The 22,027-nt window shown below is 40.8% G+C and overlaps 1 long non-coding RNA gene across 1 annotated transcript; it reads right to left on the reverse strand.

Moving 5' to 3' along the window:
- Positions 1 to 488: 488 nt before the first annotated feature.
- On the reverse strand, positions 489 to 14,118 carry LOC140329444 (uncharacterized). Its single transcript, XR_011920483.1, has 3 exons — positions 14,109 to 14,118; positions 11,553 to 11,606; positions 489 to 574 (listed from the first exon to the last, which is right to left on the reverse strand). It is a non-coding gene; the product is annotated as an uncharacterized lncRNA (long non-coding RNA).
- Positions 14,119 to 22,027: the final 7,909 nt, after the last annotated feature.

Raw genomic sequence — 22,027 nt, forward strand, 5'->3', positions numbered from 1 at the left:
CAAAGGAGCTTACAATCTAATGTCCCTACCATTATCACAGTCTAAGGTGAATTTTGGGGAGAAGCCAATTACCCTAACTGTATGTTTTTGGATTGTGGGAGGAAACCCACGCAAACACGGGGAGAACCTGCAAACTCCATGCAGATAGTGTCCTGTTCAAGATTTAAACCTAGGACCCAGTGCTGCAAAGGCCAGAGTGCTAACCACTGAGCCACCATGCTGCCCTGTATTTTTGTAGTTGTGGTTAGAGCAGGGAAGGATTACCACCTTTCCTATTTATTATAGCAGGAAAATTGACTTCTGAAATGATTATAAAATAAAGGAAAGAACAAGCTAAATTGTCATCAAAACATGCATTCCAATTGGACAATATACACTTAAAGTGGAACATTCAATAAAAAAAACCCTTCACTTTTGAAGATTCCACTTGGTCCCATGCCATGTTGGATTTCTTCTTCTTTCCGTTGCGGAGGAACCAGTTGGTGCTGCCATGTTCTTCCATCTCTTTCCTTCTTCTGCTAATGTAAACCCATCTTGCAGTGTCCCACAGCACGATATGGGGGGACAGTTCATCCTGAAAACATAAAAATATGCTGATCACACTGCGCATGTGTGAGATCAACACTTTTTTTTATATGCGTATGCCTGGGATCCAGCATGCACAGAAGGGGCATCCTGAAGCCTCCTGGGATATGTGACATAAGTATTCCATGATGCTGCGGGGTTCCCGTTCAGTCTTTATCTCCACTCCGCTGCTACCTGGTAGTGACAACTCCACTATTTTAGATTTCCTATCACTTTCTGTATCACTGGCAATGATCACTGGGGGAAAAACAACAGGACAGAATCCCCTGAAACACTTTACCGGGGTTCTAATTCTAAATTATTATTATTTATTATTATTATTATTATTATTAATAAACAGGATTTATATAGTGCCAACATATTACGGAGCGCTGTACATTAAATAGGGGTAGCAAATGACAGACAGATACAGACAGTGACACAGGAGGGGAAGACCCTGCCCTGAAGAGCTTACAATCTAGGAGTTTCCTTATTCCAGTGTTTAGCTTTGATGTTTCACTTTGATAAAATGTTTTTTGTTTTTTTTGTAGAGATGTTATCTGCAAACTTATCTGTATAATGTGATTATTCCTTTTCTTTGTAAATAGAACACATACAAAATTCAACTGATGTTTTTTTCTTATTTAGTATATCCCCTACACTTTGTTTGCCTTCTGGAATGGTGGGTGACTAGTGAGGGTGAAAAGATAGAAGAAGATGGGAGGGCAAATTTTAAATAGGTTTTGAGTGCTCTTTTAAATGAGCAGAAAGATGGAGCAAGCCGGATAGGTCGAGGAAGAACATTCTAGAAAGTTTGGCAGCTCTAGAAAAGTCTTGGAGCCGTGCTTGTGAAGAGGTTATGAGTGAGGAAGTCATTAGTAGGTAATTGGAGGAGTGAAGAGAGCAGCTAGGGGAGTATTTTTCTATCAAGTCAAAAAGGAAAGTGGGACAAGAACTATGGAGGGATTTAAAGGCACAGTACAGGACCTTGAATTCGATTCTAAGGTGAAATAGAAGTGAAAATTCTAATTATTTTGCTGTAATCTGTTGATAATGGTATTATTGTGTCTTTCCACATTTCTTAATTTGCTCTCAGTGCCTAAAGTTACTCTGTCCTGTACATTGTGCTTTTATCAATAAACATTGTTCTAGCTGTACATGTGTTTTTATTTCATAGTAAGATTCTTGCTGAATGGGATATATAATAAACAGAGGGGGTGGAATTCTTATCTTTCCTGGAGAATACGCTGCTCCAGGCTCCTTTCAGTACTGATCACAGTGATATTCATTCTACAATAAAATAATCTTACCTGCCTGATTTTTAAATACAATCACCTGTCCCTATTCTGTGGCAGGCTCCACCATCTTCAGTCCTCGTCCATGTTTCTGATCTTGGTCATCTTGATTGGCCCAGCAAGTCCCAGCAAAAAACAAAGATGGCAAACAGGCAGGTAAGTATGTTTTATTGCAGAAGATACAGGTACTGGGCCTGATTTATTGAAGCTCTCCAAGGCTGGAGAGGATACACTTTCATCAGGGAAGCCAGGTGATCCAGCAAACCTGGAATGGATTTTTTCAAAACCATTTGCTATTTGCTAGCAAACGTTTTGAATCCTGGACCAGATCCATTCCAGTTTTGCTGGATCACCCAGGATCACTGATGAAAGTGTATCCTCTCCAGCCTTGGAGAGCTTTAATAAATTAGGCACAATGCCTGCAAAAAAAACCCTGCCTGTTCACACATTTTCATTGTAGAAATATAATTTTGCTTTAAACTATTTGAAAAAAATAGGGCTCCGGGCAAAAATGAAAAGGGAGCCCCAAATTTGCTACAGTCCAGCTCCCTGCAACCTCTGCTTTTCTTCCAATTAGGGCCTCGTGACAGTGGGGGCCCTGGATTTAAAATGATTTGTGCTACTAGAAATAGTGTCACGGAAGAAAAACCAAGAACACAATTAGTTTTGGTGTGTGTAATCCTGATTGCAGATGTTCCAGATGTTCCCTGTCTGGGATTAGCTGATGATTGCAGCCCAGATCAGGAGCTGCCTAGATACAGCGCGGGGTCAGCAAAAGAAAGCTGCAATCTCCAAATATCTTTTTCTAATATATGTTATATTGTCTCAGCCATAGCATCATGTGCAGTGTCAGAATTTAAAGAACTCATTCAAGAAGAACGCGGGCCAAGATTTAAAAGAAGAGGAAATCAGTGCAAACTGTAAAACAAAGTTAAGATCTGTTATTTGGGGTGAGATTCCATCCAATGGTATATAAGAAGATTTCATCTGCACGCAAGCAGTCTACATCCAGTGTTCAGGAATATTTATCAATCACTACTTTTCTGGATAACAAGGGCTACAAATCTCTGCACTCTATAGAGGAACATTTGTGGCCCCCAGAGATCAGAGCCAATATTGTATATGCCCTAATACCAATCCTCTGGCCCTTGGGGGCACATTTAGCCTCCACTGTTCCTCCTTTAGGATCCCGTATTGGTAATTACTCAATCCAGTAAAGAAACAATATTCCTTTGATTGGCTTTTAGTAATGTAATGGTTTAGGTGACTTCCTTCACACTATTTAATTATTTTTTTGTGCAGTGGGGAGCGAAGATGTGAACAAATTGCTTTATAAAGGGGCCATTAAAAAATGATCTCTAGCAGTCTCTTATAACAGTGTCATAAAACATGTGAACAGTCCCCAGCATTTCTTAATAGCCAGTTCACTGTTTCTGACCATCTCCTGTAAAAGAATTTCAGTCTCTGATGACCTCTTGTAGCATACCTGCATTCTCTGACTATATCTTATAGCATGTTCACAGTCTCTGCCTATCTCCTGCAGAATGCCAATAGTCTCCAACCATCTTCTGTACTATATCTACAGTCTCTGATCATCTCCTGTAGTAGGTCTTCAGTCCCTGGCCATCTCCTGTTCTATACTTGCAATCTCTGACCACTTCATGTATTATACTTCCAGTCTCTGACCATCTCCCATAGCATTCATGCAGTCTCTGACCATGTCCTGTGGTATTCCTGCAGTCTCTGACCATTTATGTTGGATTCCTTCAGTCTCTGACTATCTCCTCTAGGATTCCTGCAGTCTCTGACCATTTTATGTAGGATTCCTGAAATATCTGACCATTTCTCATAGGATCCATGCAGTCTCTGACCATCTCTTCTAGGATTCCTTCCATCTCTGTCCATCTCATCTAGGATTCTTGCCGTCTCTGACTATTTTATGTAGGGTTTCTGCAATCTCTGACCATCTCTTTGTAGGATTCCTGCAGCCTCTGACCATTTTATGTAGTATTACTGCAGTCTCTGACCATCTTCTATAGCATGTCTATAGTCTCTAATCTCATACAATAAAAACCAGCCTGATCATGCAAACTTAAAAGTGGAACTATAGATCCAATGCAAGTCTTAAGCTGCGTACACACCTGCAATTTTTCTCGTTGGAAAGGATCTTTCACGATCCTTTCCAACGAGAAAAGACTGCACGATGCATGAACGATGCTGTACATACAGCACCGTTCATGCTCTATGGAGAGGGGAGGGGGAGGGGGGAGAGCGACGGAGCGGCACCCTGCTGCGCGCTCTCCCCTTCCCTTTCATTAGGATCGGTCGTCGTCCATCGTCCATGGATCCGCCAGGACGGTCGTCGGACGATGGACGACGACCGACTGTACACACGGCAGATTTTCGCCCGATAATTGGCCGATACCGATTATCGGGCGAGAAAAATTTGCCGTGTGTACGCAGCTTTACTTACATATTACCTAACTGAAGCTCTTTACTATTGCCTAGGTTTCGCTAAAGCTGGCCAATGAGAATCAAAGGAAGGAATAAGATGAGTAACAAGTCATGGTAACTGACACCAATGACACTTATTCAAAAACAAGTTTATTTGTACCTGGTATTCCTGAGAATAACGCACTTCTTTCATAGGGTGGATACACTCATTCATCCCACTGTATCTATGGAGGGAGCCATGGTTGTCACTCTAGGAGGGAACTATAAACACATTTTCCTCTCTTTAACTCCATTACACAGAAGATGGTGAAATAGGTATTTTACAAACCATAGAAAACAGATATCTTTATCAGTTCATCACTTGTGTCACCCGGCCGTACCATATGCAATGCCTTAATTGTATGCAGTTATAAAAAGCATCATCCACAAGGATATGGACCTAATGCAGTGATTAGTTAGAATTGCCCATATAATGGTTCATATGAAAACCGATAATTCGGTGATTAATGGAGCATAAACAGAGCTGACTCTAATCTGTAACAAAGCCACAACTGCTCATAATCAGGTCCTGAATTTCTCTGGGGACTCCATAAATTAATTCATCAAGCATTACATTCCCTTAATTCAGACAACACGAATTCTAATTGTTGTTTTGGAAATATTCATTATTTCAAATTGTCACTTTCCATAATGCATTAATATGAGCTTCAGTTCGGATGCTGCTCTGAAGAAAACACAGATTTAGTTTACTCCAAATATAATTAACAGATTAAAATTAATTAACAATTTATTAGAAACATCTCCTGTACATAGCAGGCAGCATATCATGGATTTTGTGTTGTGGGGAGCGCATGTGAGATGTACATGGGGCAGGGTGGGGATTTTTGTCTCATTAATGACTTAGGGATCCCAGAGGTCCCTCCCCGCTGCCAACCAACTGATACACCTTCCCCCACTACACTACACACCCCTTTTTTACCCCAAAAACACCAAGACTCACTTTTGCAGTTTAAATGGCTGTGGCAGCCGTTTACTACAAAATCGCAATACAAAAGAAACCATAACAATATATACAATATCAATCAATAACATCATTCACATTAAAAACAACACTAACATTAAAAATTAACTGACTTATTTACCAGCCATGTAGGCTGTAGGTCCTCCAGGGCACCTCCATCACTAATCTTCAACTTTTTGGGGGTTCCACCGTCACTTCCTTGTTCCCAGCTGCCCTACACCGCCTTGGGAACGTTACCAGACCCACCAGCACCCCCACCAACTTCACCACTTGTCGTTCTGCCTCTCTCAATGCTCCATTGCTCTCTACACAGCCTCTCTCAATGCTCCACCGGAGTCACCACACCTATGGCGGTACCCTGAAACACCAGTGAATAACACCCACTTCAGGACAGTCCCCTGAGGACCTTCCTACAGATCAACCCCAGACAAAAAGCCCTGACCACCATCACCCATAACCACCCATATATTTTTAAAGAGGGTAAGTTCCCTCAGCACTCCCTCGTCAACGGGACCTTCCCACATGCTCGGGCATGTACAGAAGGAGCATCCAAGAGCCTCCCGGGATGTGTGACATAGGTATCCCGGGAGGCTATGCTCTCCATTCATTCACAATCACCTAGGCCAGGTATGACCAAAGTCTGGCCCAGGGGCCAATGGAGTCCCGTGTTCAGATTTGCACTGGCCTGCAGCCTCTGTCATGAAATAAATAATATGCTGCCATTCAGCAGTCTTGACCACAGTAAAAAATACACATTGATCAACCGCCTTGCAATTATTGGCCCACTACTTGGCGGTCATAATCGGCAGGACGGGAGTCCCCATGTGTGCACAGGGAATCCTCTACCTCATTAAAGTGGGCATAAGCTGTGCGAGACCTGCACGGACCACGTGCTCCGCATGGAGCCCGCACTAACACCGCACTTTGTGCACAGGGAATCCCCCACATCACCCTGGTCGGCGTGTGCTAAGCGGGACCTGCGCAGACCACGCCCACACTAAGTACATGCTGAATGGTCGGCCCCCACACATTTTCCCCTCACCAAATCTGGGCCTCTTTGCAAAAGTTTGGACACCCCGCAACAATGCTGCATATAAAAAAAAGGGTGTTGCACTTAAAAAAAAAAAACAAACAACATATTATTTACAATACATAAAAGTGTTGTCTATCCTTTTATGTAAAGTGACATTTCTAAGTTTAGGTACACTTTAACTGTTCCCTACCTTGTCCCTTTTTTAATCAGCCAATCCCTGCCTCTTTCCCCTTGCTCCACCGGTCTCCTGTCCCCCCGTCATGTCAGCCGTCTGCCCAAACTTGGGCTCCAGGCTCCCCTGAACTCTAAAAAAGTGAGGAGCAGAATCATTGTTTGGTCATGGAATGGAATGACTGTTAAATGGAGATAAAAACCACCCTCTGTGTAAGCCAAATGCAGCCTCCCTTCAGTTATTGGGGTAGAAAGTTTGTAGAGCAGAGTTAAACAGGAAAGTGTTTGCACAGAATCATGTGAGAAGAGGCTACAAACCCACAGACCTAAAAGCACAATTAAAGTCTTGTTAATTCTGGCTACAATTCATTTATTACAATTAAGTAATGTAGTTAACATTAAGTTCATAATGAAGTACAGCCGCAGTTTTTCTGGATTGCATTAGCAGTGAAAGTGGACCCATCATCACATTTTCAACATTATGCAAAAGGATAATTTTCCAAAACTGCATGGTTGGCCACTCCCAGGGGCAGAAGAAACTTCTGCTGTGCACTGAGGAGCAGCAAACTGCATGACAGGTAACCAAATTTGTACACAGCTATGGCATGAATCTTCTAACAGCAACTCCGCAGCAAAAGTGACCAATCTGTCGTGATCACAGCTGCAGGTACATGTTGCATCTCTGCAAGGGTTTGAGTTGATCCTTACTTGTTTATGTATTGATGATTTCTTACATTGTATCACTTTGTGATTGCTGTTTGATTGTATTGAATTGACACAAAAATGTGAAAGTTTTCAAACTATTTTTTTAATTCAATACAAATATTGGTTACATTAAAGTTTATTTACTAAGGGAATAGAGACTGTTTACTTAGAAAAGTGATTGTTAGATTAGCGAAAAAAAAAAAAGAGGGATGATTACTTGGAATATATGATTACAGTAAACAGGGTTGCTCCTTATAATAAAGTTTAAGCAGACCTATCACCAAAATGTTCACGTTATATTAAAGGGTAGATAACCTATTTATATAAAGTAAAAATTATGGGTTGTTATTTCTAAAAGAGGGGAAGCCCCTTCCCTTTACCGACAGTAAAGCCGGAATGGGAGTGCAGAACCTCCTGGGATACATAAGTCACATATCATGGGAAGCTTCGGGCACAGAAGGGGCTTTTTCGCAGTGAGAGCGGCACTCTTTTTTTTACCATTTTCAGCAGGCTACACCACCCGATCTTGTGCATGTGCAGTGCAAGGTAAGTTAAAGTAGCCAGAAGAAGGAAGAAAATGGCGGTGCCCGACATGTTCTCCGCAGTGGGACAAAGAAGGATTCCACCGGGACTGAAGCAAGGACAGCATTGGTGGGATTGAGGTATCTGCAGCAAAGGTATGTGTGATTTTTTTATGTAAAAGTTTAGTTTAACTTTCATTTTTAATATTCATGAAGAGTTACCATTCCAATTGGAAATCAACCCCACTGTATGTGCTATTTCCCTTCTTTGGTTTTATCCAAGATTGGCCTTGAAGTCAGCAATTTAGCAGTTTTGGGGTATGTTTTTCAAACATGTACTGTGAATGAGGTGAAAAGGAAATGTAATGCTTCTTTTGAATGCTAAATAAGTATTGTTGATTGACAACAAAAATGTCAAACAAATGAAAAAAAATACAATGAAAAAGTACAATTTTCAAATGATATTTGAGCAGAATATTTGTTTAAAATGAATTTGGCATTAAAATCTAAATCATGTTTTGTGTTACGTGTCAAGCAAATCAACCGTACATCAAATATTTGTAATCAATTTAAATCATTTAAAAAAAAAGCATTAAGAAAAAAATGTTCATGTTTTCCTGGCATTCTCTATGTCAGCAAGGACGGAACAATAAAGAAGCAATATTGTGTGGAGGTTTTGCAGCTTTATTATATATCTATGGTAATATAGAGCACTGTTTGGACACAAATGCCTGTAACCATGGAAAAACCTTGTAAAACAGGCTCATAGGTTCATCTTACTGAAATCCATTTCCTGCTGAACAAGCAAAAAAAAAAAAACAGCCCAGCCCTGCAAGTCTGACCAACAATTGACTTTTTTATCTGTAACCTAAGTTTGCTAAACCTAAGGACCTACATCACACAATGGGAAATCATGTTTAGGCTGAAATCACGCTAGCAGTGAGGTTGCGGTGTGTTTACCGCTTCCTCATGCAAGAAAGATATAGCGCCTCCATGTGGTAGCCCCATAGGGAATGAATAGGGGCTGCAGTGAGCAATACCAAACCTGCTCACTGCTGCCAGCTCTCACATGTGCAGACCCTGGTTCTCTTTAAACCAGCTCTGCCATGCAAAATTGTGCGACACCTAGGCAGGTGTTGACCTGTCTTTAGTGTCAATATAGCTATTTAAAAAAGATACAAATCATAATTAAGCCATGTGACTATAATTTTTAAACTACACTGGTGGAAATATTTATTTCTTAAAATAATAAAGAATCCTGTTCAGGTGTGTTGATTATGTGAATTGATGTTGTCACCAACCTCTCCTTGGCACTCCATTGGCAATGGGCACAGTACTGGATACCAATGACTTCCTCTCTGATAACCTCATCACATGCAGGACTCCAAGACTTTTCTGGAGCTGCCCCGACTCTCTGGAATGGTCTTCCTCATCCAGTTTAGCTTTCTGCTCATTTAAAAGATGACTGAAAACCCATTTTTCAAACTCACCTATACATCTTCTTCTGTCTCAATCCTTACTCACCATTCCATATCCCCCTCCTATTGTGTATTACTTCCCCCACCTAGATTGTAGGCTCTTCTGGGCAGGGTCCTCTCCTCCTCCTGTGTCACTCACTGTATCTGTCTGTTATTTGCAACCCCTGTTTATTGTACAGCACTGCGTAATATGTTGGCACTATAAATACTGTTTATTAATATTTTTATTATTATTATTATTATTATTATTATTATTAATAATAATAATAATAGATTTTGTACAGCGCTGCGTAATATGTTGGCACTATATAAATACTTTATATTAATAATATTAAAAATAATAATAATAATAATAAAATAATATTATTAATAATATATGTGGATTTGTAGCACATATTGCTGAGGACATTGCTGTGTACTGCCAAAAAAATCCCACTAATCGGACATATTGTGATTTCAGTCAAATGACAGAGAGACCAGATTGCCTGTCCAGGCCTGGAGCATGCGGTCAGAAACACTTGCAGGCTGTATACTCATGCTAATCTATTTTTCTTGCCAATCAATATCTTTTTACGGGATCCGGAATTAACAAGCGCCAATATGGTGTTCAATTAAATAAAACCTGTAGGGAGAGAAATATGTAGGCTGCCAATGCTGACTTTCTGAAAATATCAGTGGCCTGGATGTCAGTCTGATCCTGAGCTTTATTGTTTCTGAGTCACTGACCAAGAACAAGAATGCGGCAAGGGAAGTCAAAGCAATCCATATGTTTTGAGAGATAGTAGGTCAGAAAATTTGAAAGCAAAGGATCAGTACGACAAACAGGCAGCCAGTCCACATTGGCAACCCATATATTGGTATTACAACAGCTTGATAGTTTCCCTTTAAAATACAACAAATTTCATCTTTCTTTGTGATCTGCCAGAAGTTTGGCAAACCAGATATTTTATAGTCAGAAGTCTACAAAAACACGTTTTATTGAAAAACAGAGCTTAGAGCGGAGGACATTTTTATTAGAACACTTAGATAACCAGCCTTAGGGTGTTCCTCGGTTCATGCTCTAACTGTCCAATAATATTTTTGGCAGAAGATGAAACTCCCAGAATTGAAAAAAACTTGAGTTTCTGATAATATAAACTAGGTGCAATGTTTTCAGCAAAAACTGACTGATCAAACTTGTTTGTTTCGTGTGAGTGTGTAGAAAAATGTGGTATAACAGGAAACTGACTCAGCAACATTTAATGTTATGCAGATTTTACACATGAAGACTTGTCAAAGCTCATCTGTGGATATACCTTGATCACTCCTGATCTAAAGCTACATACACCCCTTTAATTAATGGGAAAGTTGGCTGTGTACAGTGGTCCCTTCATGTCATTCAACAATCCGCCCTGGTGGATTGATGAAAAAATGGTTGTTGTGAACTCCTATGGAGGAGAGCAAAGCGCGGTGTCACCCACTTGTTCCCCCATCTTGGGTCTATTGAACAGAATGCTGTGTTTACAGCACTGGATCATTAATCACGATAGATCGTTTCCAGCGACAACCATCTGATGTCTATCAGAAGTCTGTATGGCCCTTTTTTCATTTGGAAACAATGGCAATATAAAGCCAACATTAGTGGTGTCTGTTCTTGCATACCAATACAAATTCAGTTTTTGCCACCCCAAAACAAAGCTTTTTAGAAACTAAATGCACCTGTACATTGGAGATATCTTTGTTTAAAGCCTGCTGGAAACCTAATAGTGCTAAGAGCGTCTCTTGTGTTCCTCACTACACTCATTTGTTCTTCTTGTGGGCCTCCATGTTTCTTTTTAAGCACAGCAGGAATGTCAGTTTCACAGCAAACTTTAGGAGGAACTGAACTATTCCCCAAAAAAAGGACAGAAAGAAAGAAAAGGACAATGGAAAAAAGTCATTATATTGCTTGTGGATCCTTTGTAGCTGTTATTGCTCCCATTACGGATTTACCATAAATTGTTCTGCACTGTTTGTCATTGTGATGGGCACCATCTTGGTAGAGGTTGGGCTTTGCTTTCATATCTCCATGCTTCCTCATAAGGAAAACTGTGAACATCACAGTAGTGACATAAAGTGAATTGCTTATTTTCAGGAGGATTTCCAGACAAAAGGTACATTTGTGGGAATGGATAAAGCTTATCTTTGGGATCAACCTGCCCCCCGTGCACACACTGCTTGCATGGCATGGACACTTTCTTTTGACTGTGCAGCATCAAGATCCGTTAGTTATGAAGAAGAGGGACCAGGGATGAAGTGAGAAATAGAAGATAGGTAAGGGTCATTGCATACCTTTGGTGCCACATCTTCAGATTCTTAAACTTGGAAGTACAGCTGGCAATGGACCTAGATGACAAATGTAAGTAAATATATCTTTCTTCACAAAGTCTATGCTATACAAGGGGGTACTGAGAAGTTCCTGTCTTTGCCCCCTTCCAAATGTGTGTGGAGGCATATGACAGCCTAATATCTTAGTATGTAACTGTGCAAATATTCGGTCTTTGCGATTCCTAAAACTGTTTTTCTTTTAGTGAGAAGCCGTGATGGCAGAGGCACAAGCAAGTTTCATGTCGTTGGAGTTACAGGCCGTCATGAAGTTTTTGTTTCCCCAGGGAAAATCAGAAAAGGACATTCACACTGAGATGTCACAAACACTGGGGGAGAAGTGTCCGAAGAAGTTCTGAACCCAGAAATCTGCCAAAAAAGTAATGGCGTCTTTTTTCTGGAACAAAGACGGTATTCTTCTGGTGGACTACTTACCTCAGGGCTCTAGTATCACCGGACAGAATATTATGCTAACCTCCTGGACCAGCTGAAGGAGGCAATAAAGACAAAACACCGTAGAAAGTTGACCAAACGGATCCTTTTTTTGCAGGACAATGCACCTGCCCACATGTCCAATGTTGTGGCTGCAAAATTGAACACCCTGGGTTTCCAATTGTTCCACCATCCCCCTTACACACCTGACCTGACCCCTTCGGACTATTATCAGTTTTGAAGAAACATCTGAAGGGGCAACGTTTTGAGGACATTTCTTTTTTTTTACAGGGACAGCTTTTATCATGTATGTGCATGTTACTATGACTCATTTGTTGATGGTCAGATCTTCCAGCCTTCATCTATTATCAGTGGATCTCTTCTTACATACACACCATGCTGGATGATCTAAACTAAACTCCAAGGCAGATGGTTCATTGTATGAACAAGTTCCCATAAAAGTTTATAGGGTGGCTATGTGCAAATGCAGCCAGCACAAATATGGCTTTTAACACTGGAAATCGTGGAGCCACAGGTGCAGGATTGTGGCAAGCATGAATCTGCAGAGGGGCAGAATCAGTAAGGTTACACCAGGGAAAGCAGGCAAAAATTATAGGTGAACTTTGTTAAATGAAGACATGTACATTGTGAAAAGCTGTGTTACAAATACAGAAAATAGGGGCTGCTTTACACCTGGACGTGTGCATTTTATCACACATTAACATGGTATTGTGTGTGTTAACACCACAGCAACTTGTTGTATATGCACAGTTTCAATGCACCTCACCTTCAGTGTGCCGCAAGGCATTAATGAACAATACATGCAGTAGGAAAAATGAGAGGTAGGGTTTTTGCCAAGTGGACATGCGTTGAAGCCACCTTAAAAAAAAGTTTGAGCAGTGCAATAAAGCGCATAAAAAAAAATGTGTGCATATCACTATGAATGGCCCATAAATATAATAAAGTAGGGCTTGTAAAGTCTAACAAACTTACTTGACATAGACAGTCTCCAATGTAATAGGGTTCTATGAGGAAGGCAAATGGGACAAGGTGGCATTTGCTTCCTTTTAATTTTTCTGTAACATCATATTTTTGGAAAATTTTACCAAAATAATTCAGCTTGATTTCTTGCATATCGTGCCATGGCATTGCTGCATTGCAGCATTTTACAAGCAGGAGCTGGTACCAAAGTTGCAGGCTGGCATGGCTTGCCACTATGGCTGCTGGCATGTGTACCATCATTGGTAAATGCTATTCAATGATGCTGAGGCTGGTTGTGTTGATGCAGTGCCATGGCATGGCTTTTACATTACCAACATTAGCCAACGTAATCATGATGTAACTACACAGCTGCCTTTCACACCCAACCAGCTCTGGTAACGAGGCCCTCCTCCAGCTAGACACTCAAAACAAGGCACCTTGGGTCTTGGGGATCTTGTCACCCCATTGTAAATTTTCTGCAAAGCCCATGTCTACTATATTAGCACTTCTAGGAAATGTTGCTGGATAGCTGATCTGTGCGCTCTTCTGCGTTGAATTCATAATGTGCAGTTATGTGTAGGTATCAACCCCATCTGAAATACAAGCATCCTCAGGTCAAGTGTTCTTGTTGTGTAAAGAGTACTCCAGCTCCGCTCTGCAGAGACCATCTAATCTCTCAAGACAAATGGCCAAAGAGCTGCCATTTTGTGCTATGTATGGAGATCTTGCACGTTTAATTACCAATAAATCAGCATGACCTCTAAACAGTGACATTTTTTTTAACAATGATCTTTTCAAGCAGAAAATGAAGAGGCTGATTTTACAGCGCACACACACTGCCTGTGGTAAGATAACAGCCAGGAAACACACAGAGCCGCCTCCATTAAACACTATACTGCATGGCCCGGCACTCCATTAAATGACACATCCTATTTTTTACACCGGCCATTCTCTCCCACTAATAGACTGAAGACTGTGGTCATAAATGACTAACAATATGAATTGAATTTGGGCTGCAGAATTAATGTTATTAATGCAAGTTACTTGCTTATTGTTAAATGAAGCAGAATGACAACTGTGAAATATTTTAACAATTTGTTTTTTACTTACTGCAAGTCCAGCATTGAATGGTAATCTGGCCAATATAGCCACCCAGTCAGGAAGTGATAGTGATCTCTCCAAAGAGACACAGACAGCATTTTTTGTGCAAAAGGGTTACAACATCTGTCAATGTGCTGATTGCTCATAAATATATTGGAAAAAGTAAGAGCCACAGCTAGCATTGAAAGTCCACATAGGTAGCAAAAAAGTAGCCAGTGCATTCTGGGGAAATTATATTAACAAAACCTAAAATGGATAATACTTAAATTATAATTTGTTTCAAATTTAAGGACTAATTTAGATTTAGGTCCAACGGCCTTGTTCTAATTGAAGTCTTTTTCTCTTATCCAAGTGACAACTGAACCCCCCCCCCCCCCCCTCTTTGTGTACAGACAACGCAGTAAAAAAAATGTTAACGGTAAACTAAAGCTTTACCTTCACATGTCTTACACATGCTACTGAGGTTGCTTGCTCTGATTTTATGGCATACAGTCAGATTCTAACATTGTTCTTTAGTCATTGCTGCAAGTCAAATAGAACCCATGGTATTCCCTAGCTTAAGGATAACCAGCATCATCTAGCCCAGTGTTTCTCAACCAGGGTTATTCCAGATCAGTGGTCACCAACCTTTTTGGGCCGACGGATGCGCAGGGAAAAGAAACTTCCCCTTTAGTGACATCATGAACCAAGAACCTGACCACTGTCCCATTGCAGGTCTGAGCCTGCGACGTGAGAGCCTTCCAGGAGCCTGTGACCAATAGGGGGGACATGGTCCGCTGCCCTGGCCCATCCGTTCCCCCGGCCAGACCTGCAGACCACCAAAATTTTCTTGCGGACCACTGGTTGGCGACCGCTGCTCCAGATGTTGCTGGGGATTCCAGACATCACCAAAAGTTTACCCTAACATAAAAAGGTGGACTGAAGGCAGATTACAGGGCTGTGTCGGAGGCAATCCAGGAAAGCTCCAGAGGGATCGAGGGATCTGCAGAATCTTTTTGTCTATCTGTAGCGAACGTTCTTCCCAATGACAAACAATGGAGGAGGCATTCTTCCTACTGACCAATCCACTAATGTACTGTGAGCTGTGGACATAATAATTATAGCAGGGGTACCCCAAAGACCTGAAAGTTAATTCAAGGGGTTCCCCATGTTTAAGTTACACTATCACATGTAGGCATTATGGCAAATTGTTTTAAGGAAGTTATGTATAACTGGTGAAAAGTTTTTTTTAAACAGGGACTGTCACCTTGACCATGTTCCTTGCCCCAGCTTTTTAATACCCAGCTTGCCAGTGGCCCCCCATTTTTGCTGCCTCCATTGCAATTGGCACTAAAATTCCCACTGTTTACTGGGAGTAGAGCACAGATGTCATTCCCTTCGCTTTGTGAAAGTATATGACCTAGGGATTGGCTGCTAGACCTAAACATTGTAAAAGGAAGGAAACTGCATTTTTTCCCCCCAGAAGCATTGTATTATACACGGCAGCAGAAAGGCAGCACTGGAAATAACACTGTCAGGGTTTCACGGCATCCTCTTTACACAGACATGGTCATTGTACCCTGCATAGGCAAGGTGCCAATGTCTCTTTAAAGTCAATCTGCCAGAACAGCCATCATAATAAAGAGTTTTGGCACAGACTTAGCTGAACTGACCTGTCATATTTAATGACATAGCAGCCTGTATGTGCAAGTCTTTTATCAGTATACCTTAAAGCAAAGCTTTTCCATTTACAAGTGCTTCTCTTTGTTACTCTACAAGACAGACGCCTGTAGGCAATACTTTTAGACCTGCATTCAAAAAAAGAGAATGAAGGAATACCCAGTGGAATAAAAGAGTTCAGGTCCACAGCTAAAGTTCCTTTGTCAGGACGGGGACATGCCTGCAGGCTACACATACATTTACTAAAGTACTCAACAGTGTCTATTCAAAAAACCCTGCAAATGGCAAAAACTTTCACATTTCGCTTTGCCAGAAGTAAAACAAGAATTGTGATTGGTTTCTGTGGCTTCCCATGAATCATTACATTGAGTGGTGATGTTAAAAGCATCATGTGAGCGGATATGACTATAATCTCATAGGAACATCTCCATCAGTACACATTTAGTTTAGAGGCATTTCAAAGACCTATTACACAATTCATTGCTCAAGGCTAACACACCAGGAAAGGGATGTTTCATTTCATTATAAGAAGTGAATCAGTTTTAATTTAGCCCAATCAGGTTTGAAAATTAAAGTCATATGGATATATTAAAGATTCTTTTCTTTGTGTTACTGATTTAAATTAAGATTTATTTATCAATTTCACTTAATCAGACAGCAGGAAATGTCATTTTTGCTTGGTGAAGCAAAAAAGTGAAAAGTTCTCTTGTTGCTTTTGGCATAAAGTCTTCATTTCAGACATAATGATAAAGGAGCAGTGGAGCGGGTCCCTGTCACCTTGCTAGGGTTGCCACCTGACCATTAAAAACTGAACTTAATGCTGTTATTGATGGAAAAAAGCCAAAAATATTATAATAATACTTTTTGCTAGCAATCCTACACCTCGCCCATGCATGGTATACTGGCTGTCTCTACAAGGGGCCCTCCAATAAATTTGCTAGTGTTTCTTTGCTGCGCCTTGCTTTCTAGCGGGGGTGTAGTGGCCCTCAGTTTTTTGGGGAATGGGCACGCATGCCCACTCTTATTGGAGAGTTGGCGTGATCTGGTATCATGACGCCAATCTGGGGGAAGTTTCTTCCCCTTTGAGTGACACATAGGCAGGGGTGTAGTGGGGCGGGCTTTTTTTTTTTATGACTATAACTCTGTTTTCTAGAGCAGACACTAAAATCATAGCCACCATTTTGGGGGTCAATAATTTCACTGGGGATTTGGGGGCCTGAACTTTGTTACAGGAGAGAAGATCACATGCTTCCCCATACCAAGTATTGATGACTGCTGTGGTGGAAACAGGAGCAGCAAGGTATTGGCAAAGTAAATTAGGAGAGGGGGTGGTTCCAAAGCGTCCAACTCTGCATTGACAAGGTGACAATCTCTTTCAAAAAAGAGCAATTATTGCAGCAATAATTTTAAAGTAGTACTTATGTCATACCAAATACACACAAAGAACACAAATGGCACTCGATCAAGTCTGCAAATAAAGTCAGGAGTTTTAACACTTTCTTGCCCAATGCAAAAAAATGCTTTGAGTGAACATTCTCTTTAGGATAAGCTTTTAAGCCACCAGAAATTAATTGTATTACTTACCCAAATGGGTCTATAGTCTTTGGGGTCTATTTATAAGGTAGTGAATCTAACAGTCAGCAACATTTTCTGGTGGGGAATCAATCACTTCCATTTAAACAAATAGACCCACCAGAGAATGTTACTGATTGTCAGTTTCTCTGATTTATAAAGAGATCTCATGTTTTCATTGCAGAAAGAAGCAGTAAAGCACAACCACCGTGTAGCATCACAAAGCGGAAAGCAGAGACTAAATATATGCAATAAGCAAACATATTATGTCTTCTATAGCTGATGTTCAGCTTTAAAGATATATCTGTAACAAGGGAAAACAACTTTAATTTTATGTAAATATGAACGTGTGGCATTTTCCTTTAGTATCTGTTAATGAAAAATATGACATTCACAGCTGCTGTTTGACAGCCTAGGGAAACCAATCTGCTTCAAACCAATTACATACTATAGTTTATCCTATTAGCCACGTGCAGTTCATAAGCATTACTTATAGATCAAAGTGTAATTGAGTCCCTTCTAGATTTGTTTGCTCAGTGTGTATGTTATCGAGGAACACAAAAGATCTGCAAAATAATCTTCGGCTGCTAATGAAATTTTTTTCCCTCAGCTACTTATTTACCAAGGGAATCGTTAGAGAATTAAAAAACATAGAATCATAACAGCTTCATCACACCTGCAACAAGACATTACATATACATGCCATAGCAACCAGTTAAACACCTTTAATTACATTAACCGGGAGGCTGTAATTATGTTGCACCATGCACCTGTGTGTTTCAGTGATTGTCAGCGGAGCTCAGAAAGGTGTTAAGATATCAAAAAATCAGCAGTAGCCGATAATCTTAGAATAAAACATTGATTGTAGACCCAAATAAAGTAGAACTCTAACCATGACTTTTTTTTTTACAATTTCATAGAGTTGGGAAGAGTTAGAACAAGTCAGCTTTTTATTGTTGACCCCATTGGGAAAATTAAGGCTGCGTACACACGTTAGATTTTTGTAGTTAGAAATGATGTTTCATGATTGTTTCCAAAGACAAAAGACTGAAAGATGAATGAACGAGCGTTCCTTTCTATGGAGAGGGGCAGGGGTGTATTGGTGTGGGCACGGGTGGGAACGTGCCCTCACTTTTTTCGGTAACGGGCATGCGTATTTTGCAAAGAATTCTTTGGTGGTCCGGGGCTCTGGCCAGTCTGCCCACCCGCGGGGTCAGGAGAAGGACGTCTCCCGTATAGAATTGTAGACTCAAGGTGGTGAGCGGGTTGTCTCTCTGAACACAACCCACCCACAGAGTGGGCAGGTTCTGGTATCATTACATCACTCTGGGGGAAGTTTCTTCCCCTTTGAGTGACACAAAGGCAGGGGTGTAGTGGGGCTGGCACATTATGGATAGTACTGTGCCCCTTCTTCTTTTTTTACGGGAACAAGTGAGTGGCACCCTCCTGTGTTCTACTCCCTTCTACTTCCATTCTGATAGTTCATCTTCTGTGGTTCATGGTTCCGCCAGGACAGATCCATGAACCACGTTGGACGGCGACTGAACACATGTGAAAGCCCTGGGGCTTGAAGTGGCCAAGAATCATGTGATGTGTGTACATAGCTCTACCTATTTCTATCCGATGATATTAGTAACAGAGCATCTCCAATATAAATTTCAAATAGGCATAAAGGAACACAAATGGAGGTTAGCACTCTGGCCTTTGCAGTGCTAGGTCCCAGGTTCGAATCTTGGACAGGACATTAGCTGCAAAGAGTTTGTATATTCTACCTGTGTTTGTGTGGGTTTCCTTCAAGAATTCCGGTTTCTTCCCACCCCCAAAACAGGCAGATAGGTTATTGGCTTTTCTCTCAAAATTACCCTTAAACTGAGTTATTGACATATGACTATGGAGGGACATTAGATTGAGAGACAGTTAGTGACGTGACCATGGACTTTGTAAAGTGCTGCTTAATGTATATAAAACTATATAATATAATATATTATAACCATATATTAAATAATATCTATATAACTAACAAATTAAAAAAATTCTAACTGATTATATTAATATTATGATCTACATGGCCTTCCCGTGCCTATGCTAGACTTTATGTGACAACAATAGGTAAAGCTAAAATTTTAAATTCCTGGGGTGAGGACAAGCAGGGTATATTGAAGAACAGAGAAACAAAGACCCACCCACGAAGAGCGTGAACTTTTTAAAGGGAAGAGGACCAATCAGGACGGTTCACAGTGAGCAGCTCCCACACTTACGTCTATTACTACTTTAAAAGAATTAATAGAAACCATTAGCATGTGCTAAGATTTAGGGAAGGTATTTGGACAGCAAGATGACAGATGAAAAGGGAGCAGCAGAATCAGTCAGGCAGTAGGATACAAAGACAACAAGGAAAGGAAAGTAACAGCATGCCCAGCAAACAACAACAAATGGAACAGCAACCCATATGGTCAACCATGTTGGGGATGACTACTCCTCAGTCAGATGAACCCACAGCAGGTGGGTCCCCAAGGTTGGTTAACTCAGTACCCCTACTGTTTTTTGGTAGATTAATTAGATGAGGAATTTTTTAATATTACCAGTGTTATTACTGAGAATGTGATTGTGGTACATGACTGATATAAACAATACCTTTGATTGCCTATTTCTTATGGTATCGTTACTCCCCTATTATATTATTCTGGTGTTATGCAAACCTGTGTGGGTTGCACAACATACATAACAATGCATGAGTCGCAAGTGGTTAGCATGGGATACCTTGCTTCACCATCCCATGACACTACATGTTTGATTAGCATTACTCTGCTGTGCCATCTGCCTCTAACGACGCTTTTTTTTCACTAGGGTCACAATTGTTTTGAACAGTTGCTGTGATGCCGTATTTACATTCTCAGACACAGCTGCACTTTCCCTATTCATAGAAGGAAAATGCAGAAGACTGTCCCATTAATGGTAATTAGCCATCTGCTAAGTCAAGCCAACTCTGCCTAAACAAACTAATGAAGGAAGGTGTATGGACCATTGTTTGCTTGTCTGGTGTAAGGATGTAAGAATGCCAAGCATTAGGCCATGCGGTAAAGCATTTAGGGTACTTAGGGTACTTAGGGTACTAAAAAAGCAACTGACCAGTGACTTAGTGTTTAAACGCTAGACACCTTTGTGACTCTAGCCAAAAATCCTAGTTGTGTGCATGCAAATTAAGATAATTTCTGGGATGTCGTTCTTATGTTGTCCAGGGCTGTGAAGTTTAATGCATTCAGCTCCATTGTCAGTGACAGCGCCAGTTTACATGTTGCCATGATTTGCATGAATTTTTATCCCGAGTCTTAGTGTGGGACAGAAGTAAGGATCTTATTCAGCTAGGGTTCAGAATTAGGTTAGGGACAATGTTAGGGTTAGAGGTTAAGACTGAGGGCCCATTAACACATATGCACTGCTGGAATGCATATATGTGAATGCCTTATGTTTTATGTAAACATTCATTTCTGCGTTGGTTTCCCAACACACCATAGTGGTCCAAAAACTGGACCTGCACTTTTTTTTTAACAGTGCACCAAAATTCAATCCACTAATGTATCTTCTATAGTGATCCAGTCCTTGAAGAGGTGACTTTACCCTGGGAATGGTAATGGACTCCTGAGGGTGGATAGAAGAACATGCATGATCTGCAATCAAGTATTAGTGTCATGTGACTAAGCCATGCATAGGAATGTTTGGCTTGATTGAATGTTTCCAAGTCTAAGAATTAATGGAGGTGAAGGTGTAGGAAAAAAGGGGCCAAACCAAATGCAGCCAATAGCTATTTTGATTGGAGGAGAATTCTAGCCAGATTGTTCCCTACACAGTGGGCTTGGATCCCAAGATGCCCCATACACATGCTCATCAAAAAATATTGTGCAACTGTCATCTTGTTTCTATGGTTAGCCTAAGGCTACGTACACTTGTGCAATGGTTCTCTTCCGATGATCAGCTCAGGGCCTATATCGCACAAGAATCTGGCGTGTGTACAGCGCCCAACGTCCATCGTCTGACTGATCATCCTGGCGGATCCATAGATAATGGACGACGAGCGATCATATTGGAAGTGAAGGGGACGAGCTCGCAGCAGGGTGCCGCTCCATCGTTCTCCCCCTCCGCGCTCCAAAGAGCAGAACTGTGTTGTATGTACAGCACTCGTTCATTCATTGTGCAGTCGTTAGTCATTGGAAAGGATCGTGAAAGATCCTTTCCAACGACAATTATTGCACATGTGTACATAGTCCAAGATTCATAAAAGCAAATGTCTGATTGCAATGTGATAAACACATTACATTTGTACTTTATTATTAAATTAACATAATCTTTAAAGTAAGGGTGTCTGGTCCCTGAAGATCACAGACCAGACTAGCATTGTATAAAAACAGGAGCAGAATGTCAGTAGAACAGTAATTATGGAGACACACAGCAGAAAGCTGGACTATTAGTAGATTACCTGGTATGACCTTGCAGTTTATGAGCTCTAAATATCCATTATCCCAAGAACTACTGTTTATCCCACATCATGATCTCAAAATGTCAGAGATGTTTACAGCAAAGGGGTTTTAAGCTTTCCGAGTGTCTATATTGTATAAAAGAACCACTTTTATACTCGTCTTCTCATAGGAGAGGTCAAGTACCTCTCTAGACACCCAGCAAGAAGGAATAAAAAACATTTC

Source organism: Pyxicephalus adspersus, chromosome 4, assembly GCF_032062135.1.
Source record: "Pyxicephalus adspersus chromosome 4, UCB_Pads_2.0, whole genome shotgun sequence".
Classification (NCBI taxonomy): domain Eukaryota; kingdom Metazoa; phylum Chordata; class Amphibia; order Anura; family Pyxicephalidae; genus Pyxicephalus; species Pyxicephalus adspersus.